The sequence below is a fragment of the Carlito syrichta genome, unplaced genomic scaffold (genome assembly GCF_000164805.1).
Source record: "Carlito syrichta isolate Samal-C Ts95f unplaced genomic scaffold, Tarsius_syrichta-2.0.1 Scaffold305868, whole genome shotgun sequence".
Taxonomy (NCBI): domain Eukaryota; kingdom Metazoa; phylum Chordata; class Mammalia; order Primates; family Tarsiidae; genus Carlito; species Carlito syrichta.
The window spans coordinates 1,317,298-1,336,405 of NW_007249964.1; the positions used below are offsets into that span (position 1 = coordinate 1,317,298).

The 19,108-nt window shown below is 43.0% G+C and overlaps 1 protein-coding gene across 1 annotated transcript in view; it reads right to left on the minus strand.

Annotated features, from left to right (window-relative positions):
* Positions 1-19,108, minus strand: part of FOXP1 (forkhead box P1) — a 614,874-nt gene that overhangs the window by 527,271 nt on the left and 68,495 nt on the right. The window lies entirely within an intron of this gene.

Sequence of the window (19,108 nt, forward strand, 5' to 3'; positions counted from 1 at the left end):
AATGCTGTTTTGAAAGATACATTTACTTCAATATATACCCTGAAAGGTTGTTAGTTTATTGTGGACTTTGTGCCAAATATCAAATATTTTAGCATTGAAAAAATCAGGTCCTGTTATAAAGCATTCAGGTAACGACAAGCTGTTTTAGCTCAAATCTTACACAGATAAATGTACCATTTCCTATTAAGTAATGATCTTTTCCAGAGGACAAAAAAATAAAACTTATAATTATTTTAAACAATTTTAGAAATAACAATCAACATTAAAACTAGTGGGAGAGGCAACCATTCATGATTTTTTTTCCTCCAAAATAATCCTATCTTATTGTGAAAATGGTTAGTAATTACATAAGGTACTCATGAAGATACTTCCACCAAGAGAACATACGGTGCAATGGTCAGGACTCAAAGTTGAGACAAAGTTCTGGACTCAGTGCTGTCATCAATCAAGTGTGTGGTCCCAGGAGAGTCATTTAACATCTCAGGATCACAGTTTCTTCATCTACAAGGTCAGGCATTAACCAATGTTCTCCAAGTTCTTTCTACTTCTAAGTCTCTGACTGTTTGAATAAAGCATACTTATTCTAAGTAAACCAACCTATTAGCTTCTTTTTTAAGTTTCCCGATTAAAAAAGAGGTTTTTACCATGGTTCACTCCTATGCTGAACTGCCACTGACATCAAAGGTGTGCTATGGGCAGAGAGTTTTGCAAGTGATTAGAATTCTCACCCAGCACGAGTGCCCAACCCTAGTGAGCTGGCACCCTAAGTGGCTGATAGCATCCCCTGGTTTCCCACAGAAAGGCTTCAATTCCTCTCCAGAGAGCATAATTTCAACTCCTGTGGAAATCTGTCCAAATATATTCTAGATCAATGCTTCTCAAACTTAAGTAGGCATAAATATTTCTTGGCAAGCTTTTTAGAGTACAGAATCCTGGAACCCACCCCCAAAGACTGTGATTTAGTAGGTTTGGAGTGAGGTCTAAAATTCTGCATTTCTAGCAAACTACTCAGGGATGCTGATACAGCTAATCAGGGATTACATTTTGAATCCAAATAATCAAGTCCTGTTCTCCAAACCCCAAGCGACCCTGTGATCTAAGAAGCACTTCCAAGGCTCAGAGAGGCTCCCCAAAGCTATAAGGTCCATGTCACATAGCAAAAAGAAATGAGTTGAAGTTTCTTACCATCTTTAGGATATAATCCAAACTTCTTCCCATTGCCTAAAGCCCTACATAATCTGGTTACTCTCTGCTTCTCTAATGTTACCTGCAAACCACCAACCGAATCCTGAACTGCAACCAATGCAGATACAGTGACCTTCCTTCTATATCAAGCAAACAAAGTGTTTCCCTGCCTCTGGGCTAGAGTATCTGCTGTTCCAGCTTCCCAGCATGCCATGAACCTATTCTTTACATAGCTGACCCCTTCTCATCATTAGGTGTTAGGGACAAAGGCCACTTCAAGAAACCTGTCCTGCTGACCTACTTAAGCTAGGTTCCCAGTTACTCTCAACTATATCATTTTATTTGCTTATTGCAAAGCTCTGGCTATAATCTATAAACATTTTCCCTCATTTATTCACTTCTCTTCCCCACTAGACTATAAGCTCAATGAAGCAAAGGAACCATTTTGTTCATCACTATTCTCCACAACTTCAGAAAAATGGTTGGCTCAAGGCAGGCACTCAATATAAATCTTTTGAATCAACAGATGAATCAATAATTGAATTCTTCAGCATTCTCTAAAAACATAAGTGCCATGTGTTTAAAACTTACTAAGTGAAATTGTTTTAAGTATTTCCCAACAGTTATATCATTTTCTTCTATAAGAACAGAACAATAAAGGACCTAGTAGATACTATTATTGTAAGCTCAATATGCAGATAAGGAAACTGAGGTACAGAGAGTTTTAGTAGCCTGATTCTATAAAGCACTAAGAAGAACTGCATATTCTTCCAGCCAATACACTAATACAAAAATTTTGAGCACCTATCTTTTTTTTTTCTTTTTTGAGTTGGAGTCTCACACAGTCGCCCAGACTGGAGTGCAGTGGCCGCTCCCGGCCACCGCAGCCTCGACCTGCTGGGCTCGGGCGATCTTTCCGCATCAGCCTTCCAAGTGGCTGGAAATACAGGTGCGCGCTACTATGCCCGGCTCATTTTTTGATTTATTGTAGAGATGAGGTCTCGCCAAGTTGCCCAGGCGAGTCTCGAACCCGCGGCCTCAGGCAATCCACTCATCTCAGCCTCCCAAGGCGCGGGATGATAGGCTGAGCCACCGAGCCTGGCTTGAGCACCTATCTTATGCTAGATATGCTTCTGACCCAAGCTTGCTCAAGTGAATTTTGGCTGTGAGGCCTTGTATAAGACACTTAACCTTTCTGAACTGAAGCCTCCTTTTTTCATACAGAGAAAGCTAAGGAGGCCACCATGGACAGGAAGATAATGCAAGCCAGTGAAGCAGGTCAGGTACGAAGTAACAGTGAGAGCTGCGGAACACAGCAAGCTGGAAAACTCCACTTTCCCAGTTCAAGGGAGCAGCCACTGCACTTCACTTGCCAATTACCACATGGGAACAGGCTCTAGGGCTTCAAGAGCTTTCAATTCTACAAACGAGGGCAGTCATCCAAATTTCTATTTAGTGAAATTTCAGAATTTTAATAGTTTACATTTTTTTTAAAAACTTGCTATCCTTGTAGCAAATGATTGTTGAGATGACTCTGGTTTTGTGACTTTAGAGTGCTTCGGGAGAAATTGTAGGCAGGATCATAGAAAAACACACAGTAGGTATCAGGGCAGATAAGGGCTTTCTAGAGGAATTAATTGAGCTTGAGAAGGTTTTGAAAGGAATTACGAGATGGGTGGAAAAAGCATTCTACAAGGTCAAAACAGCACATTCAAAGGTTTTAGGGTGGGTAGTAGGCAAGTCACCAGCTCACCAGCAAACAACAGCCAGTGAAGAAAGAGAATTCATGTAGGAATTTAATTTTCATTCCAGATTGGAGTAGTGGCAGGTTTCTAGCTAAGACATAAATTGGCCAAAAAATACTCTAAGAGTATGATCAGTAGTACTGCATTTCTTGATTTCTAATACATTAAAGTACCCAGACATATCTAAAAATAAAGGATAGGTCGGGCATGGTGGCTCAAGTCTGTAATCCCAGCACTTTGGGAGGCCAAAGCAAGAGGATTCTGAGCTCAGGGGTTCAAGACCAGCCTAGAAAACTTGGTGAGACCTCATCTCTACAATAAATCAAAAAAATAAGCTGGGCATGGTAGTGCGTGCCTGTAGTTCCAGCCACTTGGAAGGCTGAGGTGGAAAGATTGCCTGAGCCTAGCAGGTCGAGGCTGTGGTAGCCGTGAGCGTGCACCACTGTACTCCAGCCTGGGCCACAGAGTGAGACTCCAACTCAAAAATATAATGAATAAATAAATAAATAAAGGCTAAATCACCACTGTAGCTTGTGGAATTGATTTTGGTTTTGTATGTGTGTTTTGTTAAGAATCCAACAGACATAGGATTAAGTTCCATCTTCATGGAGCTCTACTGCTGACCAAAATACGTAAATGCTCTGAGCTCCAGAAATGAAAAATATAGCAACTGAAATCGGGGTGGGGGGAAGAAGATACCCAAATAAATTACCCAACATACAGCCCAGGGTGTAGGGGGTAGGAACTGTCTACCTAGAATCGTATACCCAGAAAAAGTATCTTTCAAAAATGAAGATGAAATAAGACCTTTTCAGACAAACAGAAGTGTATCACCTTTCTACAAGAACATTCTAAAAGATTTACCTCCCGTCAAAGGGAAACAATTTTAGGAAGAAAGTTCTCTGATTTAGGAAGGTAGAGGAGAGCCAACTTGTGAACTTGTTAGTAAATGAAAAACGCATTCACAAAACAATGTGCAAGTCTCAAAACACACACACACACAAAATCTAGGAGTACTATCACTTGCTTCCTACTGTAGCTCACTTATTTACACTGTAGCAATATCAATCACCAAGGCCAAGGTCAGAGACTGCAAGCTTAAGTGTGTAACTGGAGCACCGGCGAGAAATGCAGATTGCTGTCTTCTACAGTCCAGCTGTCTTAATGAGGTTCCACATATCTGCATTTCTACTGCATACCCCAGGTAACTCTGATGAAGTTCCCAAGAAGAACACTGCATTGCTCTCTGCTCACTTTAGAGCAAGGAATTATTCAGTGAGCCCCAGAGGGATCAGTCCTGGGAGGCTCCAGCTGAAAACACTAGCAACTCTTTGTTCTTTTCCACTTCACTACAGCCCCAGGAGCACCTTGGCCCAGGAGGTCAGTAGCAACCCTGCCTCAACCCTGCTAATCAAGAGCTACAATAAATTAAAAGCCCATTAAAATATTTGAGAGAAAAGCCTAGAAGTGCTGAAACATTAATTGTGCCATATTCAATCTGTTTTCCAAGAGATTTGAAAAGCCAGATTACCATCTTGGGGGTCATTAGAGAGAATGAAGCTTTCTCCCTTTTCAATTTACATATTTAAAAATGCATGCATTCTGGCAGTGGCTACTAAGTCTTTTCCAAAGCTTTCCAAGTCCTGTGGCTACTCCAAATGCCATGGTCTAGCCATGGAGAGAGAAGCCTGAAATGTCACCCGGGCCTGCTTTGTTTTTGAAAGCAGAGGAACCAAAATCCCAGGGTCTGTGGTTGCAAAACAACTCCGGGAAAACAGGTAGAGACAGCAACAAAACAACAGTGATGTTTTCTTGTTTTGTTCTCCCCTGTTTATTTTTCCCTGAAGCAATCCCTGCTCTGTATAAAAGTCTGCAGGGAGCTGGAAAGAGCAGCTGTGGTTCCCTGAGGCCGGGACCTAGCAATCAAGTTGTTTACCAAACACTGCCAGGCACCAGGAAAACAACAACAGCACAGAGAGTATTTGCATCTATTTTTCAAAAACAACCTCCAAAAGCCTGCCCTGGAACTTTCCTGCATAGCTGAGAGAAGAACCTAGAAATTAAAAGAACGAACTGCATTGGGTACTGGGCCCCCATGGCCTAAATATAATCTATGATTCTATTACTACTGAAGAAATATTGTCTGTCCTTAAAAAAAAAAGGATTGGGGGGGTCTGCAGAATTACAAATGGGGGATTGATACAGACAACATGCTCAGCATTTCAAGCAGGCTAATAGTAGCCATCTTAGCAAACTGATATCTGTTGAGCCTTCACCACTTCACTAACATCTGAGCAAGCACCAGACTCTCCAGGCAGGTTTATAAAAAAGCAAATTGCTGGGGCCCTTTCCCAGTTTCTCATCCTGTAGGTCCAAGGTGGGGTCTGAGAATCTCTAGCAAGTTCCCAGGTAAAGCTGGAACTACTGGTCTCAGTACCACACATGAGAACCACTGCTCTAAAGCTAGGTGCCTTCCAGCCATCCTGAAGACCTAGAAACTTGTTTCCCACCTTGACCTCTCCTATGGGTTACCTGGGTGAATATGGCGGTTAATGTGCATTCCCAGAAGAAAATGCATTGGATGGTTTTCCAGATGCTCTGACCCCCACCCCCCATGCTGCTCAGTGTCCTGGAAGGCTGCCCTCTGGCTTCTAGTTGGGTTCAACCAATGGGAGGTCTCATCTTAGGAGGCCGGAGAAGATGGGGTATCTATTCCTCTGGCTCTGAGTCCCTCTTTGACACTAGTCACAGCCTTGCCAGGCAGCTGTCTCCACACAATTACTCTCTCCAGGTTCACTCACCCCTATTCCCCTTCTCCTTATCCACTTCAGGTCTAGGAGAAGTAAAGCCATTTCTATTAGGGACCCCGATACAAACTCAGTGTCTTGTCCACTGCATCTCCCCTGGTGGGAGAATGCTAAATCTGGAATTTTATACACACACATAATATAAACATGTATGCATGTACAAATGTATATATGTACCTACGAATACATAGACATACACAAAAATACATCTTATAGTTATTAAAATGCAGCTAAATCAGATTGGTCAGAAGACCAGGGAGCTCCCTCAGTCAAAGTCATGGAGTTTGCACAGATATCCCTCAGGTCTCACACGCCACAGAAAGAGCAGGCCCACTTTGTCTAATCGGTTACACAACCTAATAGGAAGAAGCACATTTGTAAGAGCTTGAATCCTTCTCTAATTTACTAACTTGGTTTCCTTTGTTGCAAATGGCACCAAAATAGAAAAGGAACAGAAGTAGGTGGAGCAGGCTCCATCATCAACTACTGTGAATAACTTTCTGACAATGTTGAACCCAGTTCAAAAAAGCACATCAGCTGCAAAGAAAGGTATGTGTTGTCAGCTCATAAATAAAATGCCAATCTGCCTCGATTCATAAGGCTAGGAAAAAAAGAACAAATAATACTCATGTCGCTAAAATAATAATAATAAAAATAATAACTCAAATGCACCCTAAATAAGCATCTGTCTTTAGCTAAGTTCTAAAGTTCTAGTAAAAACAGTCACCAGATTTACCAAACAGGTCACTGCACCAATCTCCTTGGCTTCGGCCCACTTAACTTTTGTTCCCGAGAATAAAGTTCTTGAGAATTCATCGCTCTTCCTTTTACCAAGCTTCCACTAGTAAGATTCCTTTCAATTCACCAGAGAACTTATTGGTATCTATGCTCAAAAACAAGTTTTTAAGTAAACCTGCTAGATTAATTAGAACACAGGGGGAATATGGTTTCTATGTAATTACTTTTCTAGCTCTGAGGCTCAACCAAAAGCCTTCTTGGTTTGTTTGTTTATTGTTCTCTTTACTAACCATCTTCTGAATATTCTGCTTGAAACTTGCTGACTGAGGAGGTCTTCTGTGGCATCTGTCTGCCCCACTGACATAGGAGGATCCACCCAAAATGGGTTTATTTATTAAAAATAGTGTATCTGTGCTTATATGTTTAAATTTCTGTCACTTTCAAAGTGCTCTCCATTTAATGCAATACACTTATTGAGATGCTTTTTCCACTGTTCAAAACAGTTTTTGAACATGTCCATTTTTAGGCCTTTTAGTGCCTCTACTGTTTTTTGTTTCATTTCTTCCACATCAGCAAAATGTTTCCCTTTGAGGACATTTTTCATCTGGAAAATGAAAAAAGTCACTCAGGGCAAGATGGATGGATAAGGAGGGTGGGACACAGGGTCATGCCCCTTTTGGTAAAAAACTGCTATATACTCCACTCGGTGCAGTGCAGGCAGGCGCACTCGTAAATCACCCATCATGAAATGGGTAAATACATTGAATGAATCTCCAAAACAAATTTACTGAAACTGAATGCAGCCTCTCACAACAACACTAGTTGGTACACTGGTGCTAATGGGTTCCTAGAACATTTACATAGTTGAGAAGCAGGTACTATAAAGGGTTCATCCCCCCCCCAAAAAAATCGGGGTTTTTTGGAGGGGGTCCCCCCTCGTACGTCCCAACCCTGCTATGGAAAATAACTTACTTAACTGCCCTTTGTTATCACTTCCCTTCTAGGATGAGAGAGACCATCATCCAACCCATTTCGGACATCCCAGAATCCCTCTCCTGTGTTGAAGAAACGCCACTCCTCCTCCTCCTGGGCCCCAATGCTTACCTCTCTCCATCACCTTCCATTACCAACATCTGGATGAATCGAGAGACTTGTTTATTCCTTAAAAATGTCACTCTCTCCTTTTCGGAAGCTACTCATTCCACATCCCTTGACTTTCATGCAAATAAAGAAGAAAGAGTTGCCCTCTCTATAATCCCTGCTACAGCCAAGTTGTTGCTCTGCTAACAGTCCATCTTGCCCATCACCTACCCCCAAGGAACCCAAGGAAAATGCCATTGCCTCCCTCTGCTGTGATTCCAAGATCCCTCAAAATGCTTCTTTTTATGATCACATGTAAGGAAACAACTGCTCCCAGTCCAAACACATGGCTTTTACTTCTAAATGTCAAGGATGCTCTCTACACCTTTCTCAGGTATTTTAGTACAGGTTGAGCACTATGAATCCAAAACACCAAACTCCAAAATGCTCCGAAATCTGAAACTTCTTGAGTACCAACAGAAAGCTCAAAGGAAATGCTCATTGGAGCATTTTGAATTGGGGATTTTTGAATTTGAGATGCTCAACCGGTAAGTGTTTATAATACAAATATTCCAAAATCCATAATAGGTAGGGATATTCAGCCTGTATCTGGTTCACAATTTCTGTCTCAGTAGTCACAAAGATGGTCACTCCAACAGCTTGGCCAAGACTTAAATCAGGCCTAGTAAAGACAAAACACTAAAAACAATTTTTTGTTGTTGAATGAATGAATGCATGCCTGTTTGAGTTGAACTTCCTTAACTCTAAAAAGCTCCTGGTCTGCTTCAGAAGCATTATAGTGCAGTAGATGAGAGCATGGGCTGCAGAACAGACTGCCCAGGTTCAATCCTAGCTCTGCCACTTACTAGCTGCAGCCATGATCAAGTTCTTCCATATTGAAAATTGGGTTCCTATTTGCCCTTACACAGTAAGAGCTTAATAAGTGCCAGTTAACTGCTACTATTCCTCTACACCTGAGGGCTTGGCTTACATAAGGACCTCACCATCCTTTAGAATGGCTCCACCTCTAAAACCTTGAATTCTGAAATTCCCTCCTGACTAACAAGTTCCCATAAAGCCACCTGTAGGTCACATCTCCTGAACTTGCTTCTGGACAATACTGAGACATGCCACTACCACCAAGAATCCATAACTCCTCCCCATTTGCACAGTCCCTCTTCCCCTTTCTAAACTCTCTTTTTTGTATCATCTAAGACTCACTTCGTGATACGCAGTATCCTGAAAACCCCTGTATCCCTCAGGAAGTTCTTGACTTTTCTACCAACTTTCTTTTCAAGCTCTTTGGTTCCTTCACCAGAGTGAGACTGGTGAGGCAGAGGCTGGGTGTGAACCATCTTATATCCCAGACACTGACACTACACTGCCTAGGGCTCAGAAGGTCATTAGGTGTGACACTGTTCTGAGGCTCTCTTGGGAAGTCAGGAAGCATCCCCAAAAGATCACTTGGCACTTTATCTATGACAAGTTGCTATTTAAGAATCATGGGACCTCCAGGATTAGTTTCACAAATACCTTACGCTCAGGGTTCGATTCAATGGCAGAAAATACAAACCTTCCATTCCCCCTGGCAAACTGTGTCTTCTAACTGAACAGGCCTTGCATAAGGCAGGCCTCCTGCTAGCAGGGAAAGTAGTGTCCCTGTCCCCCAGACTTGGGAGTCTCAGCAAGGACGGTCAAGTGAACAGAAAGCCGACTGCCATCTGGGTTCTTTTATAAGGCTTTTGTGGTAAACATGTTTACTTTCTTTTGATTGGCTGGGCTTATCAAGTATTTTGTTTTGAGTCTTGCTCTATAAACATGTTTACTTTGAGGGAAAAGCTTTTTTGATAGCTAGCACACTTGTTTTTCACACTTTAAAATTCAAAACATATTTTTCACAGCCTGTGGTAAACAACTCAAGGTGGTAAACAAATTATATTATTTTCATCTTCACACTAGAGAGGTGATCCCTACATATCTATTCAAAGACCTTGAACCAGGGTGCGGGTAACCAAGGCTTCCTATTGGCTAAGAACAAGAATCATATTCACAGTGGTGATGTCACTACTAACAGGAAAAAATTACAGTAGGAAGTCTTGTAGAAGGCAGAGAGCATCAAACCTAAGCCTCAGTTTCCCCAGTGGGAACAATCAAGAAGCCAGCTGCAACAACCCCAGAGATTTGTCTTGTTAACTGATGAGACCCATATTTCTGTGAAAAGTTAAGGTTATATAACAAGCATATGCAACAATTGAGAGGGAGGGAAAAATAAAATAATGTTTCAAAGAATGAAGAAATCAACTGGGTCACAATATTAATTGCAAGTCTTTTGAGATCTGTTTTCTATGATGATTTTTGCCTGCTTTACAATCTGAAAAAAGCAATGGCTTCTAATGCAAAAATGAAAAGCAAGCCCTTCGTTATTGGAAAAGGAGGAAAATTCAAAAAGAGTTAAAAGAAGAAAAAGAGGAAAAATCTCTTGAGAAAATGGCCCTTAAAGTAGGATTTAAAAGGGCTGTTCATACAGAGTCATCAGAAAAGTTGCTCTGTGGAGCTGAGTGTGAAGTCCCACAGCAGGTGGGCCAAATCTCTCTTCTAGAGAGTTCTCTGTGTCCTGATATTCCAACTGGAAACAAAAGCCATCCTATCACAGGCCTTTGAGGTTAATCACAAAGTTCTCAAAGGAATAAAAATAGAGGCCAAATTATTTGCTAAAACATATAACACCCCAACCTCCAAATAAGTTTGAAGCTCATGTCCAAGTTAAAAAACAAACAACAAAAAAATTAAGGTTATGATATCAAAATATGATAAACAACCTCTATTACTAAGCATTATTACTTCATTACATGTGGAACTATGGGGAGGAGACGATACTAGAAGACACGGTAACACTGTGTGGTGACTCAGCCATCATTCAAAAGATGGATCATGCATAGAACACACAGACATCAGAGTCCAAATATATGAAATAGACTCATTTCCCAAGCTTATAACATGCTTCAGGAATACACGGCGGGGGGCAGTGCCAGGAGAAGAATCCAAGGGCATTTGGAGGCAGCCACCACTCCTGACTTTCAAATGATCTCTCCTCTCAAGGAAGGAGCTCCAAAATCAATAATTTCCAGGTAGTTTTAGCAGAAGGGCAACAAGGCCCAGGGCAAGGGGTACACATGACAAGCTAGCAGGAAGGGCAAACTTGTCTCAGCATTGCCAACAATCATTTGAGTTGTTTTTTAAGTCAGTGAGCTTCTTAGAGCCTGGGCTTTCCTTCCTATAAAATGACAGCATTTGAATTAATGGTTTTATGGATGTACGTATGTATGTATGTATGTATGTATGTATGTATGTATGTATGATTTTTGAGTCAGAGTCTCACTCTGTTGCCCAGGCTAGAGTGCAGTGGCACACTCACGGCTATACCACAGCCTCCACCTGCTGGGCTCAAGCAATCCTTCTGCCTCAGCCTTCCAAGTATCTGGAACTATAGGCTTTTTGTTGTTGCTGTTGAGTTGCAGTCTCACTCTGACACCCAGACTGGAATGCAGTGGCACGCTCCTGGCCACTACAGCCTTGACCTGCTGGGCTCCGGCGATCCTTCTGCCTCAGCCTTCCAAGTAGCTGGAACTATAGGCGTGCGCTACTATGCCCGGCTAATTTTTTATTTATTGTAGAGATGAGGTCTCGCCAAGTTGCCCGATATGGGTCTCGAACCCACGGACTCAGACAATCCACTCACCTCGGTCTCTGAGCTACCGAGCCCGGCTATATATTTTTTTTATTTACTGTAGAGATGAGGTCTCTCTCCAAGTTGCCCAGGCTAGTCTTGAACCCCTGGGCTCAGGCAACGAATCCTATGTTTTTAAAAAATACGTTACAATTTTATGCCTCAAATTGCAAAACCACTTCAGGGGCTGACCAAGAATTTCAGGCTATGTCATCCAATTGATAAAATGCTTGGTGTGCTTTTGAAAAACCCACCAAGGAATCCAAGCTCCCACAACTTAAAAGGAAGAGAAATGAAATTTCTAATTATGTGATGTTGGCCAGTGACTAGTCATCAAGTATACTTCAGCTTTTAGTTGCCAGAGCAGACAGGTGACTCAGCAGGGAATGGGTTACCCAGCCAACCACGTTCATCTGACCCACTGCCTCAAAGTAATTTTTCCTCAATCTTTAAAACCAAAAAAGCAAATGACTAATGAAATGGCTGAAGAATAACTTCCAGACAATTCTTTAAAAAGTTAAAAAATAAAACAGAAAACTTGGGCAAAACAATAAGTAGATAAGACAAAAACAACCAGGCTGAGAGTTGTCTAACGTCTGATGGCCACATCGCCTTCTGGGAAAGGAAGCACACACATTCCAGAGAGTGGAATGACGTGGTTTGAAAATGTCTCAAGAGGCCAAGAGAAGAGCTGATGACTAAGACAATCTCATCAAGGAGAAGTGTCAAAAAGTCAAAGTGGTAGCGCGTCTGCTGCAAAGACGAGAAAGGAAAGGGACACACTGGTCTTTCACTCTAGTGTTCAACAGAGTCATAGGACTTTGGGACAGTCTTCTGAGCACATCCCATTCAAAGACCAGCTAGCGTACACAAAGCCCTTCCTGCGCTGCCCACAGGGTACCATACACAGCATTTTCATCCCCTTCTTACTAAGCCTTCCAGAAGTGGCACCAGTAAGCATCTCACAGAAGAGGAAACCAAGGCTGGAAAGGACCCAAGGCCACAGTTGGTGAGTGACAAATCACATCTATCTGAAACCCAAGTCTCTGCCTTAACCACTACCGAATACTACTGAGTACCTTTTTTCCAACAGCTCGGACAGGAAAAGTAAGAACATCTGGAAAGACTCCCAAGATAACGCCAGACTGGGAATACAAAGACTGTAATTCCATTCAAAGCTCCACGTTGCCTCCCACAATCTAAATCCTTTGGCTTCTTGCTTGGAGTCAGGCAATTCTGGGAAGTAGGAAAGCAAGAAGCCAAGTCGCCCCTGGTAGTGCAGCCTGGAAATGACATGGGATGCTGCCCCTGAGAGAGGAGACCAGGAGAGGGGCTTCTGACCTCAGACAAGGCATGCCCAGTCCTCCCGTCAGCGCAGGAGAGATGCTTTTCATTCCTCTTATGGTCTCCTCTTGGTTTCCTTCTGACTCACAACCATGGGCACCATCCCCCCTTCCTCTCATACTTCTTCCCCTCTGCGAATGTCACCTGTCTGAAGTCTAAAGGATGAGATTATCGCTTCCACCCGGAAGCCTCTCAAATGAAATTAAATCAAACATGTATTGATTCACAGTGGTACACATGTATAGGGGTGAGGTGGGGGGATACCCAGGCACAGTCTGCCTCTAGCACGAGAAGTTAAATAACAATGTGCGATTTAAATAACATTTCAAGACAACAATGAGAGTCGTGTCACAGGGAGTACATGATTAATTGCCAGATGAATTCTACAGACAAAAATTGCTGCAAAGTTCAAAAGGAAGGAGCAATCACTTCCAACAAATATATCCCCATTGCAAACTCTCCACTGAGTTCCAGGTCCCGGTCTGCTTTGGCACAGTCTATGGGGATTTGGCTGCCTGGGGTCCCATCCTGGCTGTGCTGCTCATGGACCAAGATACTCACACTCTCTGGGCTGCCGCCGCTGCTTCAGATATGAGATGGAGGGAATGACAGTTCCTGTCTCATGGAGTGGTTTGAAGACTAAGTGGGTAAGGCACGTAAATCTTAAAGCAGTAAAAGTGGTTGCTCTAGCTCCTGTCTCCACAGCCCCATATCGACCATCCAAAATCTTCACAGTCTCCCTACACCAGCTCCCCTTCCTCACCTTCCCACGTCTGCTAAAGCCCCAGGTGTTCTTTTCCAACCACCTGGTAACTTTGTAGAGGGTTCCACACTGCCCTTCCTCCAAGCCAGCCAGCTACCTTTGACTTAGTCTTCAGGCTGGCTCTTGCGTCCAGACTTGCATCTACACTTCCAATGTCCTAGGACAAGAGCGGCAACCGGAGACTCAAGGCACCTGGAGTTCAGCACCCAACTCTGCCACCGAGGAGCCTTGTGATTCTGCACAAATCGCCCAACTTCTCTAGACCCCCATTTCTGCATCTGTAAAATGGGGCTGATGAGAGTCCCTACCTCCAAGCATTGCTAAGAAGATTAAATTACAGGATTGGAGAGCACTGCGCACAGTGATCAGCCAGCAGGGAGGGCTCCCCACCTGAGGCCTGCTGTTCTCACCTCCCACGGGCACACAAGTAGTGGAACATCCATGTCCTCGACTGCCTTTTTCTCTCTCAAAGCTAAGAGTTGCCGCTCATTACTCAGGATACCAGGTTTGAGCCGGTGACCTCTAGAGCTTAATTATGCCCGAGCTTTCTTCTGTGTCCATCCATCTAATATTACATCAAAGTTTCATACATAGAAAGAGGCATTCTCATACGCAGCCAGGGCCAGGGTGAATGCTGCCTTTCCTGGGGGTGACTTACAACCAAGCATTTCTGTTCACGCCTCACTCTTTGGGATGGATCCTAACAAAACAGTAATCACTGGGGAAAATTCAGCTACCAGGCTGCAAAGAAATACATCACAGCATTATCTATGGCATATAAAAACAGAAAAATAAATGTCAATTAAAAACTAAATACATTATGATTCATACTGATCGTGAAATACTATGCACCCATTAAAAAGTGTTATAAAAATAAACAAGGGCATAGAAGGAAATGTGATCCCAAACCACACCAGTTCACCCAATGTTTGTTGACTGATATGTTGCTAAGTAATAAAAATGTGTTACAAAAATGGATTCTTTTTAAAGTTATTTGAGTATTTACTGTGTGCCGGCTGTTGCAAATGAGCACATTACATACACTCGGCTACTGCAAACCCCAATGAAGTTTTATTATCCCCATTTTAGAGACACAAAATAATGTGTCCAAAGTCACACAGCTAGTAAATGGGAAACTAGGATTTAAACCCAAGTCTTATTGCAAAGCCTTTTCTCTCTTCTAACAAATACTGCCACTTATAAAGGTATTCATTATATTTATAGCTACATTAAGTATATTTCCACAGGGGGGAATAAACACCAAAACAGCAGACAGAAAAATACCAGAAGTAATTCTTTCTAGGGAGTGGGACTACAGCTAACTTTTATTTCTTCTAGCTTTGACTTGGTTTTTAAGTCCTTTACATTTATCATAAATCGCTGTTGTGATTGGGGGGAAGGACTTTTTTTGTCTGTTTGTCTGTCTGGTTTTGAGTCAGGGTCTCACTCTGCTTTCCAGGCTGGAGTGCAGTGGCACAATCACAGTTCACAGCCTTGAACTTCTGAGCTCAAGCAATCCTCCCACCTCAGCCTCCTAAGTAGTTGAGACTGCAGGCGTGTGCCACCATGCCCAGCAAGTTTTTTCATTATTTTTTTCTGTTTTAAAAACCCAAATGTCATCTGCCTTCTTTTCCCTCACTGTGATAGATGCAGACCCTATAGGCAGGCACTGGGCTTGTAGGGGAAGGCAGTGCTGTCCAGTGGTTAGGGGTCCAACCTGGAGTCAGGTCACCTGGGTGCGGACACCTTGGAAACTCTAGGGAAGATGGTCAGGACCACTGTGAGTTTGACAGGCAGGTATGTTCAGGGCTTCAGTTGGGCCCCATTCCTACTGAGTGTTTTGTAATATTAGTAATTCTTATTACTACTAGTGACATTTTCACCACACTCAATACACTTCAATTCTCTCTGGTAGGACCGAAAGGTAATCTAAGATGATGAGTCTTTGTATCTTTTAACCAATTATCATGATATAGCCTACAATCATCTCTCTTTAGCCCTGACCTCCCAAAGCCTGGCAAAATAACAACTTGGACAGGTCTAGAGAGCGATACCTGCCTTTGAATCTCGACTCCTAATCTGGCTAGCTCTGAAATCTCCTGGATGTCACTTAATCTCCTTGCCTCAGTTTCCTTACTTATAAGACAGAGATAGCAACAGCTACTACCTTACAGAATTGTGGTGAGGCTTATATGAGACAATGTATACAAGATCCTTAGCGCTGCATCCAACCCACTGTGACTTCTCAGTAAACCCTATCCATGACAATCACTTCAGCATCTGCTAGTACAGCCCTTCTCTCCATGTAGATTTTGTCAATCTTTGTAAGTTTTCTTCCATGTAACGGTTTTCTTGTCATCATGTTCCACATTTAAACACTATATTATAATATGAAATAGACTTTTTAAAGTGGGCACATGCCCTTGTGTTGATTCTGATGTGCTCCTGTATTCACTGGCTAGGGCTGCCATAACAAGGAACCACAGACTTGAAGTCTTAAATAGTAGAAATTTATTTTTTTACAGTTCCAGAGGCTGCAAGTCCAAGGTCAAGGTGCCAGCAGGTTTGGTTTCTTCTGAGGCCTCTCCTTGGCATGTAGATGGTTACCTCTAGACATGTCTTTACATGGTCTTTCCTCTGTGCTTGTCTGTGTCCAAATCGCCTCTTAAAAGGACATCAGTCATACTGAATTAGAGCCCACCCTAATGACCTCATTTTAACTTAATCACCTCTTTAAAGACCCTATCATGGCCGGGTTTGGTGGCTTAGCCTGTAATTCCAGCACTTTGGGAGGTCACAGTGAGTGGACTGCCTGAGCCTGCAGGTTTGAGACCAGCCCGGGCAACTTGGTGAGACCTTGTCTCTACAACAAATAAAAAATTAGCCGGAGCCGGGCTCAGTGGCTCAGCCTGTAATCCCACGCCTTTGGGAGGCTGAGGTGAGTGGATTGCCTGAGCCCGCGGGTTCGAGACCCACCTGGGCAACTTGGTAAGACCTCATCTCTACAATAAATCAAAAATTGGCCAGGTGTGGTAGCGTGTGCCTGTAGTTCCAGCTCCTTGGAAGGCTGAGGCGGAAGGATCACCGGAGCCCAGCAGGTCGAGGCTGCGGTGGCCGGAAGTGGCCACTGCATGCCAGTCTGGGTAACAGAGTGAGACTCCAACTCAAAAAAAAAAAAAAATTAGCCGGGAGTGGTAGTACTCACCTGTAGTTCCAGCTACTTGGAAGGCTGAGGCAGAAGGATTGCCGGAGCCCAGCGGGTCAATGCTGGGGTGGCTACGAGGGTGTCCACTGCACTCTAACCTGGGCAACACACTGAGACTCCAACTCGGAAAAAAATAAAAGACCCTATCTTCAACTACAGTTACAGGTTGAGGCATTAGGGGTTAGGGCTTCAACATACGAACTATAGGGGGGAAGGACACAATTCAACCTGTAACAGCTGCTCACATCCTAGAAGAACAGGAGTGGACCCCAACTTAAGAATCAGCAGAATTTGAACATTGGCAATGTGTGCCAGTCCAATTCCCTTGAAAGATGAAGGCACAAAGATGTGGCAAGATAGAAGAGTTCCTCCTAGACACCCATGTATACCCTCCCCCCATGTTGTAGGTAAACACGCCATTCCCCATTCTCCTCAGCCCCCAGATCTGCAGAGGAGGCGGATGCCTACCAAGTGTAACATTCAACAAAGCTTTGTCCAATCAGGTCAGTAGACCCAGCATCGCTCATATTTATGTTTGTAAAAAGTGTCAGGATGGAAAGTGTTCATTCCTGGCAGGGACTCCCCAATCTGGGCTCATAAACATAAATCAAAGTTGAAGGTCATTTTTAAAAATCAGTACATACCTCATTAAAACAAATTTTTTAAAAAACGGAGTTTCTTAAACCACGGCATGTAATTTACAAAGTGCAAATGTCTGAGATACATGTGCTAAATTTAAAGAAACAACTATTATTAAACACCCCATTATGTAAGGCAGTGAAATATATTTGCACTCTGTACATCCGTTATAATATTTCAACTGAGCCTCACAATGTTTGGCAGTTCTTTCCTTCAGTGATAATAAAAGGCTTTTCTTTCCATTAAATATCTAAATTAAGTCAAATAGTGTATGTTAAATAAGCCCATAAGTCCTTTTGTATGATGCAATGAAGTCTTGAAATGCTTATCTACTGAGCACTCCGGCTTAAAGGCTGGCGGTTTATGTCCCCTGCAGAGCCCCGGGACCCTGCTGGCTTGGCCAGACTGTGAAAATAAGCTTCAAATGACCAAATGCAACTGCAACTTTAAAAGTAGGAACCAGACCAGACACAACAAACCACAGTGTAGTCAGCCTCACTTGTCATAATTCATGTGTGTGGAATTCAACTGTAAAAGCGTTCACAGAGTGCTGAATTTCCTCCATTGGGGCATTGCATGTGGAATGTCAGATTTTGAAAAGCTGCTGATAAGCCCCTCCTGATTACAAGCCTACAAGTTGTAGAATTAATCGAAAAAATATTTATCCCAACCCTAACAGCTTGGTCTGTGCCATCCAACCCTAAACAATGCAGGCAAGTGCCAACCGTTTTAAATACCCAGCTTATAAAAATACGGACGCTACTGGTGGCCCTGTATCAATCTCAGGTTCTTTTCTTTGGTTTTCTTTTCATTTCCATTTCTACATTTTTCTCCATTTTGATGGCCTACATAATGATCACTTATAGCAATCTTTTTTTGAAAAACAATCTCATCCTGGTTCAATGACTCAAAAATATAATTCTTACAGATTTTTAAAAGAGAAACTTGAATGGATAAATATATTCATGTGTAGATTTCAAAGCCATGCATGTATATATAGATGTAAACACATGAAAATGTAATAATCCAATTAGCACATCTCTTGGAAACTAAATTCATCTGAACAAAACTGGCCTGAGCCTCAGGTAGGAGTTGAGGGAACTGCCTGTGACAGCAATGACTGTCATAGCTGTCATCTCTGACACAGTTACTACATACCAAGCACAGTGTATGGCCCTTGACACACATTTTTCCTTTGATTCCTCATAACAGTCCTCTGATGTAGGAAGATGTCTTTTACAAATGAGGACACCATGGCTCAGAGATGTTAAGTCTCCTGCTCAAGGTCACATAGCAATGAGGTGGAGGAAACAGGACATCAATCCTGTTCACATTGTGCTACATTGCCTCCCAGTGGTGCCTTCAAGGCAGGAGACATGGCCTGGCTAAGGGTAGGGTCACATAACTGGCCCCTAAACACCCTCTTCTCTTCTCACAGCATAGCCTAGGCCTCATCTCAGGAAAAGATCCAAGAACAGACACACTCTGCCAGTAAGATGAAAAGCCCAAGAGCCACAACTGACTGCTACCAGAGGCACAGAGAGAAAGAAAACCCCACCTAAAAATGAATCCCTAAGTCTCTCTACCTATTACTGCCTTATTGCCTTATTACTAAAAGCAGTGCATAGCCGGGCTCGGTGGCTCAGCCTGTAATTCTGCACCTTTGGGAGGCTGAGGTGAGTGGATTGCCTGAGCCGTGGGTTCGAGGCCCGCCTGGGCAGCGAGACCTCATCTCTACAATAAATCAAAATCAGCGTATGCCTGTAATTCCGGCTACTCGGAAGGTTGAGGTGGAAGGATCGCCAGAGCCCAGCAGGTCGAGGCTGCGGTGGCCGGGAGCGGCCACTGCACTCCAGTCTGGGCGACCGAGTGAGA